The sequence below is a fragment of the Salvelinus fontinalis genome, chromosome 13, assembly GCF_029448725.1.
Source record: "Salvelinus fontinalis isolate EN_2023a chromosome 13, ASM2944872v1, whole genome shotgun sequence".
NCBI lineage: Eukaryota > Metazoa > Chordata > Actinopteri > Salmoniformes > Salmonidae > Salvelinus > Salvelinus fontinalis.
In genome coordinates, this window is record NC_074677.1 from 15,349,023 (window position 1) to 15,369,107 (window position 20,085).

At 40.7% G+C, this 20,085-nt stretch overlaps 1 protein-coding gene and 1 long non-coding RNA gene across 3 annotated transcripts in view; both read left to right on the top strand.

Annotated features, from left to right (window-relative positions):
• The window catches only part of LOC129868154 (CMP-N-acetylneuraminate-beta-galactosamide-alpha-2,3-sialyltransferase 4-like), a 47,852-nt gene extending 39,409 nt beyond the window's left edge, over positions 1-8,443 (top strand). For both annotated transcript variants that reach the window (XR_008761725.1, XR_008761724.1), the window contains 3 exons: positions 4,956-5,232; positions 5,562-7,964; positions 8,073-8,443. The gene's annotated coding sequence lies outside the window, so the exon portion shown is untranslated. The remainder of the gene's footprint in view (positions 1-4,955; positions 5,233-5,561; positions 7,965-8,072) is intronic.
• A 262-nt stretch (positions 8,444-8,705) lies between these two features.
• LOC129868155 (uncharacterized) lies at positions 8,706-17,108 on the top strand. Its single transcript, XR_008761726.1, has 4 exons — positions 8,706-13,720; positions 15,464-15,850; positions 15,952-16,058; positions 16,218-17,108. It is a non-coding gene; the product is annotated as an uncharacterized LOC129868155 (long non-coding RNA).
• The last annotated feature ends 2,977 nt before the right edge of the window (positions 17,109-20,085 follow it).

Sequence of the window (20,085 nt, forward strand, 5' to 3'; positions counted from 1 at the left end):
AGTGTACCTATGATGAAAATTACAGGCCTCTCTCATCTTTTTAAGTGGGAGAACTTGCACAATTGGTGGCTGACTAAATACTTTTTTGCCCCACTAAGTTGAAAAAACATGTTGACACCCTACTTGTAGAGAAATGCCAATGCCATCCTCCTCTCTTCATGTTGCCAAAACTGCCTATGACTCTGTACAGTACACACTTTTAGTTTTGTTATCCTAGGCTACCTGGCTAAAATGCTTGCTCGCTAGCCTAACTTCCATTCATGGGCAACGATTAGCCAGCTAATTAACATTTGCCTACCTAGCTACATATTGAACTTCCATCCTCTCAGGCCAGATGCACAATGTATGAATTTATGGTTGGATCAGATTCACTTTTTATAATCATTGGTCAGTACTAAAATGTCTAGAACATTAATATCTTAAATTCTGGCAACCATGTTCTGTGTATGTTTGGTGGGATGTTGATGGAATATTTACCTAACCCACAAAAAACTAGACACTTGCCATGTTCTCATAAAACTGCTACAGATTTCCAACACATTCCTCCCTGTCCTGTAGGTGACCTTTGCACATAGCATCTTATTGCTTTTCACTCTGGAAACCTTTGTCCTATTTTGCAATTAAAGAACATTTATTTAGGGCTGGATTCAACGACCTAACGCCGAAGAGCCGTGTTAAAATGTAAAGGTAGACTAATTTCCCGATTGAGCCAACATATATTCAGCTTTTACCGTGAATGCAGTCTCCCGGACCACAGAAACATTGCCTTTAATTCTCAATCACTCTATAAAGCGGATTTTCAGTGCTACAGATTGAATAGAGCCATTAATTCATTACTTCACATGGTAGAGAAATTATGCGACAATAAGATATTAATTTGAGAAAATACACCATAGCTGAAAAGTGACTGTCACATTGATGACAGCCACTTGCTCAGTTTGGCCGGGCGGTCAGCTCTAGAAAGAGTCTTGGTGATTGCTAACTTCTTCCATTTAAGAATGATGTAGGCCACTGTGTTGTTGGGGACCCTCAATGCTGCAGAATCTTTTGAGTAATATTCCCCACATCTGTGCCTCGACACAACCTTGTCTCGTCGCTCTACGGACAATTCCTTCGACCTCATGGCTTGTTTTTTGCTCTGACATGCACTGTCAACTGTGGGACCTTATATAGACAGGTGTGTGCCTTTCCAAATCATGTCCAATCAATTGAATTTACCACCGGGGGACTCCAATAAAGTTGTAGACACATCTCAAGGATGATCAATGGACCTGAGCTCAATATCGACTCAAATAGCAGAGGGTCTGAATACTTATTTAAAAAAGGTATTTCTGTTTTTTCCCAAAAACTCAAAAAACCTGTTTTAGCTTTTTAATTATGGGGTATTGTGTGTAGATTGATGAAATGTTTTATTTTTTAAATCCATTTTAGAATAAGGGTGTAACTTGGAAAAAGTCAGGGGGTCTAAATACTTTCTGAATGCACTGTATGTATGTAATTCATAACATTGGATTTTTGTTAGAAGTTAAGCCTACTCCTGGACAAAAAACCCATGCTCAATGGAGAATCTCCATTGAAATGTCTTTTTAGTCAGGAGACAGGAGTCGTTTTAATACAGTATGTGTCCGGAAAACCAGCTCCTAAAGGCAGTCATTTGTATATGTTACATTTCTATAACAATGTAGGCTTGTGGCCCTGGATATCACTCAAACAAATCAGAGCTCAGTGCTTGTGTCTGGCCATTGCACAAAATCTGTAACCAGGTTGATTGAGGAACTGAATAGCATTAAAACGATAGCATGTTGGTTTACTCTAGGCTAACAAGGATTGTCACAATGCCTTCCTTCCTTTTACAACACATTTGAATTTGATTTCTTTGGAGGCCATTCAACAATGTGGACCATTTGCAGATGTACATCAATTTTAGTATTAGTTTGTGATTCACTCTAGTGAAGAATTTGAAATACACACATTATAAAAGCCACAAATGCATACAATGAACTAGTTAGCTATTGTGTTTCTCAAATTACATTCAACAGAGCATGGCAGCTTAAAACTTCTACTTGGTCACAATCCCGGATCCGGGAGCACCCTCATCAGTAAAAAAGGTGACTAGCATAGACTAGCATAGCGCCACAAGTAAATACTAGCATCTAAATATCATGAAATCACAAGTCCAAGACACCAGATGAAAGATACACATCTTGTGAATCCAGCCATCATTTCCAATTTTTTACATGTTTTACAGCGAAAACACTATGTATTTCTATTAGCTAACCACGTGTAACGGATGTGAAATGGCTAGCTAGTTAGCGGGTACGCGCTAGTAGCATTTCAATCAGTTACGTCACTTGCTCTGAGACATTAAGTAGGGATGCCCCTTGCTCTGCAAGGGCCGCGGCTTTTGTGGAGCGATGGTTAACGATGCTTCGTGGGCGACCGTTGTTGATGTGTGCAGAGGGTCCCTGGTTCACGCCCGTGTCGGGGCGAGGGGACGCCGTAAAGTTATACTGTTACACACGATAGCAAAAGACTCAACCGCATATTTTCACAATTTTTTTACCGCAGGTAGCTATCACAAATTCGACCAAATAAAGATATAAATAGTCACTAACCAAGAAACAACGTCATCAGATGACAGTCTGATAACATATTTATTGTATAGCATATGTTTTGTTCGAAAAATGTGCATATTTCAGGTATAAATCATAGTTTTACATTGCAGCCACCATCACAAATCTCACCAAAGCAGCTAGAATAACTACAGAGACCAACGTGAAATACCTAAATACTCATCATAAAACATTTATGAAAAATACATGGTGTACAGCAAATGAAAGACAAACATCTTGTGAATCCAGCCAATATTTCAGATTTTTTAAGTGTTTTACAGCGAAAACACAATATAGCATTATATTAGCTTACTACAATAGCCTACCACACAACCGCATTCACAACCGCAACGTTAGCGATAGCGAATAAACCAGCAAAAGATATACATTTTTTCACTAACCTTCACATTCTTCATCAGATGACAGTCCTATAACATATTACACAATACATATATGGTTTGTTCGAAAATGTGCATATTTAGCGGCACAAATCGTGGTTTTACAATGTGAATACGTTGTCAAAATGCAGAAATATTGTCCGGAGAAATCTTGGAGGCACCTAATCTAATCAAATAACTAATCATAAACTTTACTAAAAAATACAGGTTGGACAGCAAATTAAAGATACACTAGTTCTTAATGCAACCACTGTGTTAGATTTTTAAAAATAACTTTAGTACGACATACAGCTTACGTTATAGCGAGACAGCGCCCAAAACAAGGGCGGAAAATACGTCTAAACATTTGACAGAAATGCGAAATAACATCATAAATGGTTCCTACTATTTGATGAGCTTCCATCAGAATCTTGTACAAGGTGTCCTTTGTCCAGAATAATCGTTGTTCGGTTGTAGAATGTCCTCTTCATCTCTGGAATTAGCAACAAAAGCTAGCCATGTGGCGCAGGAGTGTCCAACGAACCATAACGCAAGACAAAGGAAATACCGAAAATCGCAATAAACTGATATAAACTGATATAAGTATTTAAAATAACTAGTTTGATGTTTTTAACACATATCAAATAAAATCAGAGCCGGAGATATCTAACGTCTATAACGAAAGCTTTTCAGAACGCAATGCAGAGGTCCTTCTTGCGCCAAGCTGAACGATGAAAAGACTGGTCTCGTCATTCCAAGAGGTCTTATTCGGCCTCAGATAGAGCTATACACCCCATTCCACCTCTCACTGTCTATTGACATCTAGTGGAAGGCGTATGCAGTGCATGTAGACCCATAGATTTCATGCAAATTAATAGGATGCCCCTGGAACAGAGCCCCCGATTTCAGATTTTTCAGTTCCTGACAGGACGTTTGCTGCAAAATGACTTCTGTTTTACTCACAGATATAATTCAAACGGTTTTAGAAACTAGAGAGTGTTTTCTATCCAATAGTAATAATATGCATATAATAGTAATAATATGCATATTGTACGAGCAAGAATTGAGTACGAGGCAGTTTAATTTGGGAACAATTTTTTACAAAGTGAAAACAGCGCCCCCTATTGAGAAAAGGTTTTAAGTCCAGAGGACTGCTTCAAGCATCACTCACAAGGCTATATATTTTTAGAGTGGTTCTTACCTTTTGGTTCCAGTGGAAGTAACTTAACTAACCAAACAGCCACCAAGGCATCACTCAACTCTTATTCGGGCTCCAGTGCTTCCTACTAGCTGCAGTCATCCTTCCCATAGGCGTTATATCTGCTCTTTACCTCTGTTTTTCTCTCTCCAGGCTACCTTTATTATTTATTGCAGTCTGTGCAATAAAATATGCGTGTGGGTGTGTTACCAGCAGGACAAAGTACTAGCAGATGGCAGAAGTAGGCTAGAGGAGAATTGAAAATCTCCCAAAGTCAGATAAATTGAGCAAATTTGCAAGCTGGTAATGAGGTACTCGTGTTTATCGTAATTTAATCTAAAAAATGGAATAAAAACGTGCTAATAACATGCAACTTGCATGTTAAATATTTATTGCTCGTGTTTGCAGTTTTTGTATTTCTAGTTCAAAATACTAAAATGGTCTTACAAGGTCTGACTTAGTGGTTTATTCAGAATAATGTGCTGTGCACTTCTTTATCAGAATGTCTGCCATACAAGCTTACACTAAATGTTGACTCACACACCATTGGAAGTGTTTAGCTAAATTAATAATGATTTGATCAAATAATCAACAGCAACATTGACAACTTTGAGTTAATGTGGACTGTTGATGTGTTTTTCAGCTAGCTGATCATTTGGTTTCCCTAGCATATAAATAAACCTCACTTTTTTAATGGTGGTGAAAAAGCCAAGCAATTTATATGGAATGGTTGTTTCCGGCTAAATAAACATTGCCTTTTCAATACAGGACCCCAAAATGTCAGAGACCGTGTGGAAACTACTCCTGCTCACCGTGGATGACCTGTAGGAAGAGCCTTTCAAGCACTTCAAGAAGCTCCATGATGTGTCAGAAGGGTTTAAAGCCACCAGAGTTCCAAAGAGTCTGGATAGATCAGACACTGTCAACCTGATGATTGACAAGTATGGCAGCGCTGCTTCCCTGCCTGTAATGATGCCTGTCCTGAGGAGTGAAACCCTGCTCAGGAATGATTTTGCTCAATCACTTGAGCAGAAGCTAAAGAATTGTGAGTTTGTAAAGAACAGAACAAAACTGAATAGAACTGAATACAATAAATTGTATTGGTGAAGCCTGATGCAATTTTTCATCATTGGGTGGACAATGTAGTTAGTGAGCAGCAATGTTTTGATTGGCTGACCACCCACTGAATGCTGTGTAGTGTTAGCACTGTACAGAGTCACTGACTATGTTTATGACCCTTTTCTTGGTTGAAGTCATATTCTGAAAAAGCAGTTTACGTGCACCATGAAATAGGACGAACGCAATATTGCCATTGTGATTCCTACCTGTTATGACTTCCTATTCTGACATTTTCATTTTCACTGTGGTTTCCAGTGTCTATAATGGAGGCCCCCTGGGAGGAAGCCCAAAAAGAACACAAAGCTAAATTGAAGAGCAAGTACGAGTGAATACATCAGGGAATTGCAAAAAGCCAGACCTGTCTTGAAGAAATCTACACAAAACTCCACATCACGGAGGGTAGAACAAGTTTTGAGCATGAGGTGGTATTGCTTAAGAAAGCATCCAGAATGGAGGATTCACATTATACTCTCATCCAAAGCAATGACATCTTTAAATTGTCTCAAGCCCAGAGTATCAAGACTGTCTTCACCACAGGGATTTCTGCAATAGCAAAAACAACTACAGTGCAGAAGTTTGTTCTCGACTGGGTTGAGGGACACAACAATCATGACATCCACTTCACCTTCATCCTTCCATTCTGAGAGCAAAATCTGATGAAAGATGACAAAAGTCTGCTTCAGCTTGTTCAGATCTTCCACCCCAAGGTTGAAGACATCGAAGACCGCAAATTCTAAGACCTGAAACGTTCGTTTATTTTTCACAGGCTGGTTGAAATTCAATTTCCTTTGGATTTCACAAACAACAACGTGTTGAGAGACCTCTGCAAGTTTTCGACTGTTGACGTGCTTCTGACCAACCTCATCAAGGGTCACCTGTTTCACAATGCACACGTCTGGATCACCTGACGGCCAGCTGCAGCCAGTAAGATTCCACACAAACTTATCAACCCAGTTCACAGATATAAGGGGATTTGACAATCACCAGAAGGACGAATACTTCAAAAGACAGTCCACGACCAAGAGCTGGCAACCAAGATCATCACCCATATCAAGTCATCTTGAAGTCTGAACATCATGTGCCACATACACATCTTCTGTTGGATCTCAGCCACTGTCTTCAAATAAATTATGTCAAACACAGGAACTGAGACAGAAATCCACAAGACGATGACCGAAATGTACATCCACTTTCCTCTTGTTCTTATCAGTGTAAGAATGAGAAGTACCAAAGGAGGGATCAGCGAAACCCCAAAAGGCTTTCAGATAATGACAAAGCACTCCTCCTTAAACATGGGAGGTTGCCTTCAAACAATTGGAGAGTGGTAGCCTGTTCTCTGGAGATAACCTGAGAGCTTGTGGCATTGATGTGGACATAGCCTCAGTGTGTTCTGGGTTGTTCACCAATATCATCAAGGTTGAGTCAGGTTTTTATGATGAGCAGATGTACTGTTTTGTGCATCTCAGCATTCAGGAGCTATTCGCTGATTTGCAAGTGTTCAGAACATTTGTCAAGACCAATCGGAAGCTTCTTTGCCCGGTGGAAAGTATCAGAGTTAGATATTTGAATCAGATACCTCCTGGGTTGCCAATTACAATTGGGGAAGAGGAATTTAATGATGAAGATTACATTAAGTTCAGAAAGATTCAGGGGACAAGTTATGTAATTGAAAGTTGGAATGTGTTCACAACACTGTCGGGTTTGCTCAGAAATGTGGTGGACAAGTCCTTGGAGAGTGAGAATGGATAGTTGGACCTTTTTGTCTGCTTTCTGCTGGGGATTTCATTTGAGAGCAACCAGGCTCTCTTGAAAAGACTCTGGACAGCCTCCCGAGTGGCGCAGTGGTCTAAGGCACTGCATCGCAGTGCAAGCTGTGCCACTAGAGATTCTGGGTTCGAGTCCAGGCTCAGTCGCAGCCGACCGGGAGCCCCATGGGGCAGCGCACAATTGGTTCAGCTTCGTCCGGGTTAGGGTAGGGTTTGGCCGTCAGGGATGTTCTTGTCCCATCTCGCACTAGCGACTCCTGTGGCAGGCCTGGCTGACACGGTCGCCAGGTGCACGGTGTTTCCTCTGACACATTGGTGCGACTGGCTTCCGGGTTAAGTGGGCATTGTGTCAAGAAGCAGTGCGGCTTGGTTGGGTTGTGTTTCGGAGGATGCACAGCTCTCGACCTTCGCCTCTCCCGAGTCCGTATGGGAGTTGCAGCGATGAGACAAGACTGTATTGGATACCAATTGGATACCATGAAATTGGGGAGAAAAAAGAGGTGTAAAAAAAAAAAGCTTCTGGACAACAGTGGATGGGAATTTTGAGCGCCTCATTGAAAGAATTGAGCACGTCAAATGCAAGATCCGTGAAGATACTCACACAAAAGGGATATGGGCATGTTATGGACAAGAGCAATGCAAATTTCAATTCAGAGAGAGACAACAATTTGTTTCACTGACTGGCTGAGCTGCATGATAATGCTCTACAGGAGGAGGTTCTGACCACCTTGAACTCAGAGATGGAACTGATGGCCCCACAATCCTTAGCCCTGGCCTGTGTGCTAATGGTATCAGATAGCAATTCGGATGTCTTTGACTTGAAAACCTACAATGCAGAACAACATGGCCACTCAAACAGCTTGCCAGTCATCAAGTTACACAAGAAAATTCTGTGAGTTTTCACTTACATCAATGTTGTTTGATATTTATTCACATGACTGAGTTTGCACTTCCTTCAACAGATATATGCCACTCATTTGCTTCTGTTGACACTTCTCAGGTTGGACCACTGTCAGATTCAACCAGACAGCTTTGAAACTGTGGCATTGTCTCTGTGTGCCAATAACTATATCAAAGAACTGGATCTGAGCAACAACAACAGTCTCAAATGACAGCATGCATCAATTCAAAGTTTATTTGCCACATGCCCCGAATACAACAGGTGTGGACCTTACAGTGAAATGCTTACTTACAGGCTCTAACCAATAGTGAAAAAAAGGTATTAGGTGAACAATAGGTAAGTAAAGAAATAAAACAACAGTAAAAAGAAAGGCTATATACAGTAGCGAGGCTACATATAGACACTGGTTAGTCAGACTGATTGAGGTAGTATGTACATGTAGATATGGTTAAAATGACTGCAAATGATGAACCGAGAGTAGCAGTAGCGTAAAAGAGGGGGTGGTGGGTGGTGGGACACAATGCAGATAGCCCGGTTAGCCAATGTGCGGGAGCACTGGTTGGTCGGCCCAATCGAGGTAGTATGTACATGAATGTATAGTTAAAGTAACTATGCATATATGATAAACAGAGAGTAGCAACAGCGTAAAAAGAGGGGTTGGGGGGGGCACACAATGCAATTAGTCCAGGTAGCCATTTGATTACCTGTTCAGGAGTCTTATGGCTTGGGAGTTAAAACTGTTGAGAATCCTTTTTGTCCTAGACTTGGCACTCCAGTACTGCTTGCCATGCAGTAGTAGAGAGAACAGTCTATGACTGGGGTGGCTGGGGTCTTTGACAATTTGTAATGCTTCCTCTGACACCGCCTGGTGTAGAGGTCCTGGATGGCAGGCAGCTTAGCCCCAGTGATGTACTGGGCCATACGCACTACCCTCTGTAGTGCCTTGCGGTCGGATGCCGAGCCATTGCTGTACCAGGCAGTGATGCAACCCGTCAGGATACTCTCGCAGCTGTATAACCTTTTGAGGATCTCAGGACCCATGCCACATCTTTTTAGTTTCCTGAGGGGGAATAGGCTTTGTCGTGCCCTCTTCACGACTGGCTTGGTGTGTTTGGTCCATTCTAGTTTGTTGGTGATGTGGACACCAAGGAACTTGAAGCTCTCAACCTGCTCCACTACAGCCCCGTCGATGAGAATGGGGGCGTGCTCGGTCCTCCTTTTCCTGTAGTCCACAATCATCTCCTTAGTCTTGGTTACGTTGAGGTATAGGTTGTTATTCTGGCACCACCCGGCCAGGTCTCTGACCTCCTCCCTATAGGCTGTCTCGTCGCTGTCGGTGATCAGGCATACCACTGTTGTGTCGTCTGCAAACTTAATGATGGTGTTGGAGTCGTGCCTGGCCATGCAGTCGTGGGTGAACAGGGAGTACAGGAGGGGACTGAGCAAGCACTCATGGAGAGCTCTAGTGTTGAGGATCAGCGTGGCAGATGTGTTGCTACCTACCCTCACCACCTGGGGGCGGCCCGGAAGTCCAGCAAGTCCAGGATCCAGTTGCAGAGGGAGGTGTTTAGTCCCAGGATCCTTAGCTTAGTGAAGTTACTCTGCAATGGTGTCAACCATAAAAGTTCTATGCTGCAGACAGAGTTCAAACTGTTGACCCATCATATGACCATCAGTGTTTCCTGATCAAGTGTGACAGTGAGAGACAGGTAGGGTGTGGGATAAAGATCGAAAGAGAGCCATACCCAGTGAGCGAAATTGTTAAAAATATGTTGAAAAGAAGTCTGATGTTAATGTTTTAAAGACATTCTATGTAGGGTTGCAAAGGGTTGGAAACTTTCTGGTTAATCGCCAGATTTTTTTCTGGAAATCTTCCATGGGAAGTTAAGCCCTGGAATTTGGTGAATTTTTATTAAATTCATCAAAAATGTTAGCTTATAACAGTGTAACTTTTTGTGGGATACACATAAGGCAATTATAGGTCTTGTGGCATATTTTGGTTAAACTATCCCCAATTCAATGGAATTGCAACCCTCTGCATGCATAGTCCATTCTTCCATCACATGTACAGCTGATTGTAAATCTTACACACTATATGCTTGCGCACTATATGCTATTGAGCCCACACCACTACACTGTCTGAGCCAAGAACTACATGCTTTCTGGTAAGTTTTGATTACAATACTGGGTGGGGGGAATATATTCTATCTGACATACATGATTTTTTGTTAACTAGTAAATAGTAGCCTACAGCAAAGTGTGTTTAAATCATTTCTAACTTGTTAACAATTTCTGCTTGTTAGTTTTTGCTACCATGTGGGTTTTAACTTGCTTGAGCCTGCTAACTGAGGAGTGTTAATATACATGTTTCATTTTAAAACATTTATCTTACAAAGGAGTTCTTTAATCTAACTGCTTAACTATTTATATGTACCTGCAATTGTATTTGTTGTTTTTTTACAATTTATTTTCTAATCTTTACAGGAAAATGCCACAGGCACTATCTGATGTGTGGAAACATTTCACTGCAGCTAACATAGAAGGAAAAGCTGTGTACATTTGCAAATGCTGTGCCAAATCATATGTGAAGAATGCAACAAAGATGCAGAATCATCTGGCCAAGGGCAAAAAGTTCCCTCAGTGTTCACAACAAGCAACCTCTGACAAAAGTCCCTCTACTTCTATTTGAGGTGAAAATTATGAATCAGAATAATTAACTACATCTCCACCCCTCAACCAGTATTCTACAAGAGCACAGACACAAGGGACAACAGACACACCGGTCTCTACATTGCAGATGAGCTGAAGGCAGTCATCAATGACCTTGGACCAGAGAAGGTATTTGCACTGGTGACAGACAATGCTGCGAACATGAAGGCCGCTTGGTCTAAAGTGGAGGAGTCCTACCCTCACATCACACCCATTGGCTGTGCAGCTCATGCATTGAATCTGCTCCTCAAGGACATCATGGCACTGAAAACAATGGATACACTCTACAAGAGAGCCAAGGAAATGGTTAGGTATGTGAAGGGTCATCAAGTTATAGCAGCAATCTACCTCACCAAGCAAAGTGAGAAGAATAAGAGCACCACATTGAAGCTGCCCAGCAACACACGCCGGGGTGGTGTTTTCATCCTGTTTGACAGTCTCCTAGAGGGGAAAGAGTCTCTCAAGGAAATGACCATATCACAGTCTGCCGTTATGGATAGCCCCATCAAGAGGATCCTCCTGGATGATGTATTTTGGGAGAGAGTGGTAAGTAGCCTGAAACTCCTGAAACCTATAGCAGTAGTCATTGCATGGATTGAGGGAAACAATGCCATCCTGTCTGATGTTCAGACTCTGCTTGCAGATGTAAGAAAAGAGATCCGTACTGCCCTGCCCACTTCACTGTTGCTCCAAGCAGAGGAAACTGCAGTTCTGAAATATATAAAAAAATCGTGATGACTTCTGCCTGATGCCCTTACACGCCGCAGCGTACATGTTGGACCCCAAGTATCCTGGCAAGATCATCCTGTCTGGTGCAGAGATCAACAAGGCCTATGGTGCCATCACTACCGTGTCTCGCCACCTTGGCCTGGATGAGGGCAAGGTTCTTGGCAGTCTGGTGAAGTACACTTCCAAGCAAGGGCTTTGGGATGGAGATGCAATATGGCAGTTGTGCCAACATATCTCATCAGCCACCTGGTGGAAGGGACTTTGTGGATCTGAGGCTCTTTCCCCTGTTGCCTCCATCATCCTCCAAATCCCACCAACATCACCCGCCTCAGATCACAATTGGTCGTTGTTTGGGAACACACACACCAAAGCACGCAACAAGCTGACCAATACAAGGGTTGAAAAATTGGTGGCCATCCGGGCAAATCTGAAGCTTTTTGAGCCTGACAACAAGCCATCCTCAACAAGGTTGAAAAGTAACAGTGAAGATGAGGCCTCAGAATCTGATGTTCAAGAGGTGGACATTGAGGAGGTCCAGGGAGAAGACATTGAACCCTGAGAGGAAGACAACCAAAGCTATCTACAAAATAGCTTCCAATACTCTACTCAGCAAACTAGATGCAGTTTATCATAGTGCCATCCGTTTTGTTACTAAAACACCTTATACCACCCACCACTGCGACCTGTATGCTCTAGTCGGCTGGCCCTCGCTACATATTCGTCGCCAGACCCACTGGCTCCAGGTCATCTATAAGTCCATGCTAGGTAAAGCGCTGCCTTATCTCAGTTCACTGGTCACGATAACAACACCCAGCCGTAGCATGCGCTCCAGCAGGTATATCTCACTGATCATCCCAAAAGCCAACACCTCATTTGGCCGCCTTTCCTTCCAGTTCTCTGCTGCCTGTGACTGGAACGAATTGCAAAAATCGCTGAAGTTGGAGACTTTTATTTCCCTCACCAACTTTAAACATCTGCTATCTGAGCAGCTAACCGATCGCTGCAGCTGTACATAGTCCATCTGTAAACAGCCCACCCAATTTACCTACCTCCATCCCCTTACTGTTTTTATTTATTTACTTTTCTGCTCTTTTGCACACCAGTATCTCTACTTGCACATGATCATCTGATGATTTATCACTCCAGTGTTAATCTGCTAAATTGTAATTATTTGCTCTTATGGCCTATTTATTGCCTACCTCCTCATGCCTTTTGCACACGATGTATATAGACTCATTCTTTTTTTTTCTACTGTGTTATTGACTTGTTTATTGTTTACTCCATGTGTCACTCTGTGTTGTTGTCTGTTCACACTGCTATGCTTTATCTTGGCCAGGTCGCAGTTGTAAATGAGAACTTGTTCTCAACTAGTCTACCTGGTTAAATAAAGATAAAATAAAAAAGCTTTAGTTTCTAGACTATCATTTTACAGATGTATGTTGAAAATGTGTTTGGGAAATGCAATGGATCATTGAGGATCATTCAATATTCGCTTTCTTTTGTTGTTCGGTAAAATCATCTCATGTGAAGAGTCAACTAATTTAATAAAGTTAAATTTGTAACTAAATTGGTTTTAAAAATGTCTATTGGAAGGATTTAATAATTTGCAATTATGTCTACTTATGATAAGGTAAAAGGTTTATGTTTCTGTCTCCATATGATATGGTAAATATATTCAATGCAAAAAAACATTACATTTAAATGGTATTAATATTAATTTGCATATATTTCCGTTAATTCCCATATATTCCCGTTAATTCCCACGGAAATTTTCCACCTCTGAATATGCCCCAAAATGTGCAACCCTACTTCTATGGAATATATATTTTATACGGACATTGAAAAGACAACTCTGCAGATGTTGAAAATCAGTCTTTGTCGTATGTTATAAAGTGCATATTTTATGGACGAAGAAAATACGTATTTTTTTGTTTGTCGTTTCTATGGTTTAAATGTAAACTGTACATAATATCTAGATGTCAGTGATGTTTAGTTCGCAAATAATTCATCATTTTTTTGTACTTTTACCTTTTTTTCTCCCCAATTGGTAGTTATGGTCTTGTCCCATCGCTGCAACACCCTTATGGACTCGGAGTGCCGAAGGTCAAGAGCCATGCGTTCTCCGAAATACGACCCTGCCAAGCCGCACTGCTCGCTTAACCCAGAAGCACCAATGTGTCTGAGGAACACTGTCAAGCTGGCGACCAAACAAAGCTGGAGGACTTGAATGTCAGTGACAAAGACATTCTGGAGCTGAACTGATTTTTTTATGGGTTGATGGCTCCTCACTGCAAGTCGCAGAGACTTTGGTTAGTTAAACTTTGGTTTTCTCTGGATGCACTTATTGATGTTCACAACAAAACCCTGCATGCTGTGAAGTACTTGAACTTGAGGTGTCAGTTTTATTAAGCTTAGTCCTGGAATAAGAAGCATGTTCAATGAATATTTTTTGTTTAAAGTCCAGGACTACACTGTACAAAATATAGTAGTTTTTACTGTAAGTTACTGTAAAAAAGCTACTGTATGTTACCGTAAATTACAAAGAAACTTTGGTTTAACAGTACATTACTGTAAACGTACAGGTAACTGGCTGCAAAAACAACAGTGTACGCTTAAACTATCACAGGGTGTCTTTACACAGGGGAGATATGGAGCCACTGGGCACCTCTGCATTTTTCTTTGTGTGTCATACCACCAAAAATATGAAAATGACTATTTACATTTGCCCATGATGTACCCAATGAGAAAAATGAAATGGAAGTGCCTTTCTCCCATTGAAAGCATGGCATCCTGCAGAATCTCTGAGGTGTGTTTTAAAAACATTTTTTAACCTTAATTTAACTAGGCAAGTCAGTTAAGAACAAATTCTTATATACTAATGATGGCCTACCCCGCCCAAACCTGGATGATGCTGGGCCAATTGTGCACCACCCTATAGGACTCCCAATCACAGCCAAATGTGATACAGCCTGGATTCAAACCAGGGACTGTAGTGATGCCTCTTTTTATTTTATTTATTTCATTAGAACACTTTCATTTTCAATGACGGCCTAGGAACAGTGTGGTAAACTGCTTTGTTCAGGGGCAGAACAACAGATTTTTGTCTTGTCAGCTGAGAGATTTGATCTTACAACCTTTCGGTTACTCGTCCAACGCTCTAACCACTAGGCTACCTGCCGCCTCTTGCACTGAGATGCAGTGCCTTAGACCGCTGTGCCACTCGGGAGCCCAATTGAATTTATTTTTATTTCCCTCAAGCAAGATCTCACCTAGGGAATGTCATGCCAAATAATGTCCCCCTGCCAAAAAGTGTTCCCCCCCCTGTGTCAAAATGGGATTCGATGAGTTCTTGCTAGGGCTGTTGCTAGAACTTGCAAAATTCTGACCGGATTACGTAATGAACCAAAGCATCTGTTGCTATGCTGGTTGCTTGGCTCTATTTTACCTTGTAGCGGTCATGAAGGAAGGAGGACGCGGGCAGTTCTTGTTCTATTTCACCTCAAAACGCTCGCTCAGTCCGTGCAAATGTATTACCTCAGAATTGCTCTCCAAGGATGGTGTTTTTGACAGTGACAACCTGCTGCCTCAAAGGATTGAAAAGACTGGAAAGAGAACAGTTTCTTTACCATATCATTGTTTTTATATAAGAAAATATTGTTAAATAGGAGGAAATAATTTAAGCTGTTTTTAGATTGACGTTGCTAGCTAGTGTACTTATTTACCTCAGCCTGCCTAGTCAGATAGCCAGCTACAGTAGAGGCGCAACAACATTCAGAAACATTCAGAGTAACGTTAAGCAATTAATTAACTAGCTTTAAGTTAAACCTGATAAATCAAATGGATAGGTGTAAGCAATTATGGTAATTTCAAATGCCATTAACTAGGTGTCTTTGCTAGACAGACAGAGGGGAGGGAGTAAGAAAGAAAGGATGAAAGTGAGAGAGGTGGGAAGAGAGTGGAAGACAGACAGAGAGAAACAGAGAGAGAAAGACAGCAGTGCAAATGTACTTAGACTTGAGTATTTCAGCAACTCTTCTCTTCCAACTTGTTAGGACGGAGGGGGATTTTTACTAAGGAGGAGAAGGAGGCCGTGCTGGCCATTTCGGAGTGAAGCGCATGATTGCCAAAATCAACCTACACTTCTTCTGACGGGGAATTGTCAAGGAGTTGGACAGCTGGGAAAGTGAAATAACCTTCTGTTTATCAATCACATTCTATTACAGTATATCTGAAATTATTATGATTTCAATGAATGTCATATAAGAGAGCACACAATGTGCACACAAAATAACCTGAAGCTAGTGTTAGTTTCCCTAGCACTGATATTTTCCTATTTGTCTTCCTAGGGTTACCTAACAATCTTCTCCAGTTGGAGCAGTTGGACGGTCGACCACTGAAAGCACTGACACCCTACACTGCAGCGAATCCCAATAGACAAAGTATGTTAGACTTTGGTTGACATTTGAGAAAGCAAGAAATGGTAGTTATGCTGAGCTTTTAAAAATGTACCTCTTCAATTTACCTCTCCACATGACTTTAGGACCATCGACTGTCCGAGCCCCCCAGGAGGTACCCCATCTACCAGAACCAGTGAGTTCGGATCAGTCTGATTCTTTGTGCTCTGAGTCGGAGGGGGACCAGCTATAGGTAGGCTATACCTTCCACAAGTGTTGAAAAGTACATATCTCCCATTTATAACACTGCACTAATCCATCAAAATTTCTCACAGTAAAGTGTAACCTGCGTGTTTGCTTGTTTACGTCTGTCTCCTACCCTGTTCCCTTTAACTCTGCTCCTGTTCTCCAGAACCTAGGGGTTCTGCCCAACACCTAGACGTGGGTCCAACTGATGTTCTCAATTACCAACCACCCTCCAACTTTTCATTACATCATCTACAGCTACTGTTATTGACATGTTGTCATTATCTGCCAAGAAACTTGTATTTCTCTATCATACTGGGCACATAATATGTGACATACCCAGATTAACTAAAAACACTAGCACTGCTGTCACGCCCTGGCCTTAGTATTCTTTGTTTTCTTTATTATTTTAGTTAGGTCAGGGTGTGACATGGGGAATGTTTGTGTTTTGTCGTTTGGGTGGTTATATGGTAAAGGGGGTGTTGGGTGTAGTGTATGAGTTTGTGTTGAGTGAATGTTTCTAGGTATGTCTATGGTTGAGTGAATGTGTCTAGGTATGTCTATGGTTGCCTGAGTGGTTCTCAATCAGAGACAGATGTCTTTCATTTGTCTCTGATTGGGAGCCATATTTAAGGCAGCCATGGGCATCATGCATTTGTGGGTAATTGTCTATGTCTAAGTGTTTAGTGTCAGCACTTATGTTTGAATAGCTTCACGGTTTTGTTGTTTTGTTTAGTTTGTATAGTGTTCGTTTTGTTTTCGTCTTCTTTCTTAAATAAAGAAGATGTACTTTCCACACGCTGCATTTTGGTCCTCACTCTCTCCCATTGACGGTCGTGACAACTGCAAACACTCAGAACAAAGAGAGCTGTCTACCTCTTCAAGTTCCCCTTCCGAGACTGGCTAGCTGTTGAGAACAAATGACAGGTAGAACCTCCCAACCACAGAGCAACCACCTCCGGAATATTCCACATGCCAGAATTCAGTATTTTAGTCTGATTGACATGTGAGTGTACAAAACATCTGTGAAAATAAATGAATGACCCAACTGTACCAAAAAATTATCAAAGTTGTATTAACGATCTTAAACATTGCCAGGTTGGTTTTCAAAGCTGTTTTACAAGGTGTTCATTATTGTAAGTTGTAAGGTGCCCTTTGATGGTATTTATTTGTTCTACATTATTCACTGTTGTATCCTAGGAATTACAATAGATACATATTTGTATTTTTTAAATTTCATCTTTATTTAACCAGGTAGGCCAGTTGAGAACAAGTTCTCATTTACAACTACGACCTGACAAAGATAAAGCAAAGCAGTGCGACAAAACAACAACACAGAGTTACCCATGGGATAAACAAACGTACAGTCAATAACACAATAGAAAAATCTGTATACAGTGTGTGCAAATGAAGGAGGTAAGGCAATAAATAGACCATAGTAATTATAATTTAGCAATTAACACTGGAGTGATAGATGTGCAGATGAGGATATGCAAGTAGAAATACTGGTTTGCAAACCACAGAGTAGGTGAACGGATGAACTCCGCATGTGTGGTTCCCACCATGAAGCATGGAGGAGGTGATGGTGTGGGGGTGCTTTGCTGGTGACACTGTCATTTATTTAGAATTCAAGGCACACTTAACCAGCATGTCTACCACAGCATTCTGCAGCGATATGCCATCCCATCTGGTTTGCGCTTAGAGGGACTATAATTTGTTTTTCAACAGGACAATGACCCAACACACCTCCAGGCTGTGTAAGGGCGATTTGACCAAGAAGAAGAGTGGAGAGTGCTGCATCAGATGACCTGGCCTCCACAATCATCCAACCTCAACTCAATTGAGATGGTTTGGGATGAGTTGGACCGCAGAGTGACACCTCACAAGTCCTCACATGATTCCATATGTGTTATTTCATAGTTTGAAGTCTTCACAATTTTTCTACAATGTAGACAATAGTAAAAATAAATAAAACCCTTGAATGAGTAGGTGTGTCCAAACTTTTGACTGGTAATGTATATCTATGTGCAGAGCTGCCTTGTTCTCGGTAGTTTCAAAAAGTTCTTAGTCAGAAAGAGGTAAGTTCATAATTTGGTTGTCCCAATTGAGTTATTATTAATTACAGAAAAATAATTTGAGAATTTCGTCGACATCGTCGGCCAATAATTCAGTGTGGCCATTTTGTGTTGCCTAACTAAATTTTAAGAGTATGTTATTATATACTTATGATGTCATTGTTTATCATGGCACATTCAATCAGAATTGTATTTCATATATTAACATAAGTCATTTTATTTATGTAGCAAAACTGTCCTTGAGATGTAGTCGGCATTATAGCTTATAACGGCTCGTAAAAATAATAGTTAAATTAAAATAGACTTAACACAGCCAGAAAGGTTTTAATAGCATAATGAAACGTGTATGCTCATGACGTTCAGCAAACATCAAATTATCAAGTTTCTATCATATGAAGGGATGGTAATCAAATTTGTTTAAATGAAAATGTGATACAGAAGAAAAAGATTCCTGGTGAACTATTTCAATATGAACTATGGTGTAATTGTAAGACATTTTATTTAATGTACACTCAAATCTGTTTGCAAAATACAGACTTTTACAGGGCAGTATCATGTTTAAATCTATTTGGTAAAAGCAAATAAATAAATTATCTACGGCATTTCTCAGTAATGCTTCTGTAAACCCCAACAAAAAGGAATATGTGGTCAGGCTAAAGTGTTGAGTAAATCTGCGAATGCGCGAGGTTACATGCCCCAATTTTATGAAAATTAAAGTATTTTGAACACTGATCTAAAAATCTACAGTACCCTGCACTGGATGGTACAGCTACAATCATAGGAAACAAGAGTTGGATTGAATATGGTCACTAAACCCAATGATACTGTACCTTCCTAGAAGTGTCTGATGTATTTGAAGAACAGAAGAAAAGACATGGAGAAGTCATGTTTTTGTATTTTTTTCTCTCTACCCCATTGACTCTAATGGTTTCAGCTTGAGACATCGTGTTTCTCCATTCCCCGTCCCCCCAGGTTTTAATAATATAGTGACATTTGTATGTTCATGACATTCAGCAAACATCAAAGTAGCAAGTTTCTAGCGTATGAAGGGGTGGAAATGACATTTGTTTAAATGAAAATGTTATACAGAAGAAAATGATTCCTGGTGCACTATTTCAATGTGTAACTTTTATTAGGATCCCCATTAGCTAACCCTGTAACGCTAGATAATCTTCCTGGGGTCCAACACCAATAGCCTGAGAAATATGGATTGGTAAAGAGTTCCATTCAGCATTGGCTCTATATAAAACTGTAGATTTAAGGCGATTTGTCTTAGCTGCACTGAATTTGCCTGTCTGGTTTGGTGGTTATGCGTGTTGCTGTAACGGATTTCGTTGGTGGAAGGAGAGGAGGACCAAAATGCAGCGTGGTACGTATCCATAATAACTTTTCATGAGAATGAATACAAAATACAAAAAGAACAAGAGAATCAAAATGAAAACCGAAACAGTTCCGAATGGTGCAAACACTAAAATGGAAAACAACTACCCACAACCCATAGTGGGAAACAGGTTACCTAAGTATGATTCTCAATGAAGTGACAACGATCGACACCTGCCTCTGAATGAGAACCATACTAGGCCAAACACATAGAAATATAACCACAGAACAAAACATAGAAACAACAACATAGAATGCCCACCCCAACTCACACCCTGACCAAACTAAAATAAAGACATAAAAAAGGAACTAAGGTCAGAACGTGACGCTTGCGAAAGTAGTCACCCACTTGGCATTTTTCCTATTTTGTTGCCTTACAACCTTGATTTAAAATACTTTTTGGGGGGGTTTGTATCATTTGATTTACATAACAAGCCTACCTCTGATATTGCCAATACAAGCATGGTGTAATTGTAAGACATTATATTTAATGTACACTCAAATCTGTTTGCAAAATACTGACTTTTACAGGGCATTATCATGTTTATATCTATTTGGTAAAAGCAAAGAAATAAATGA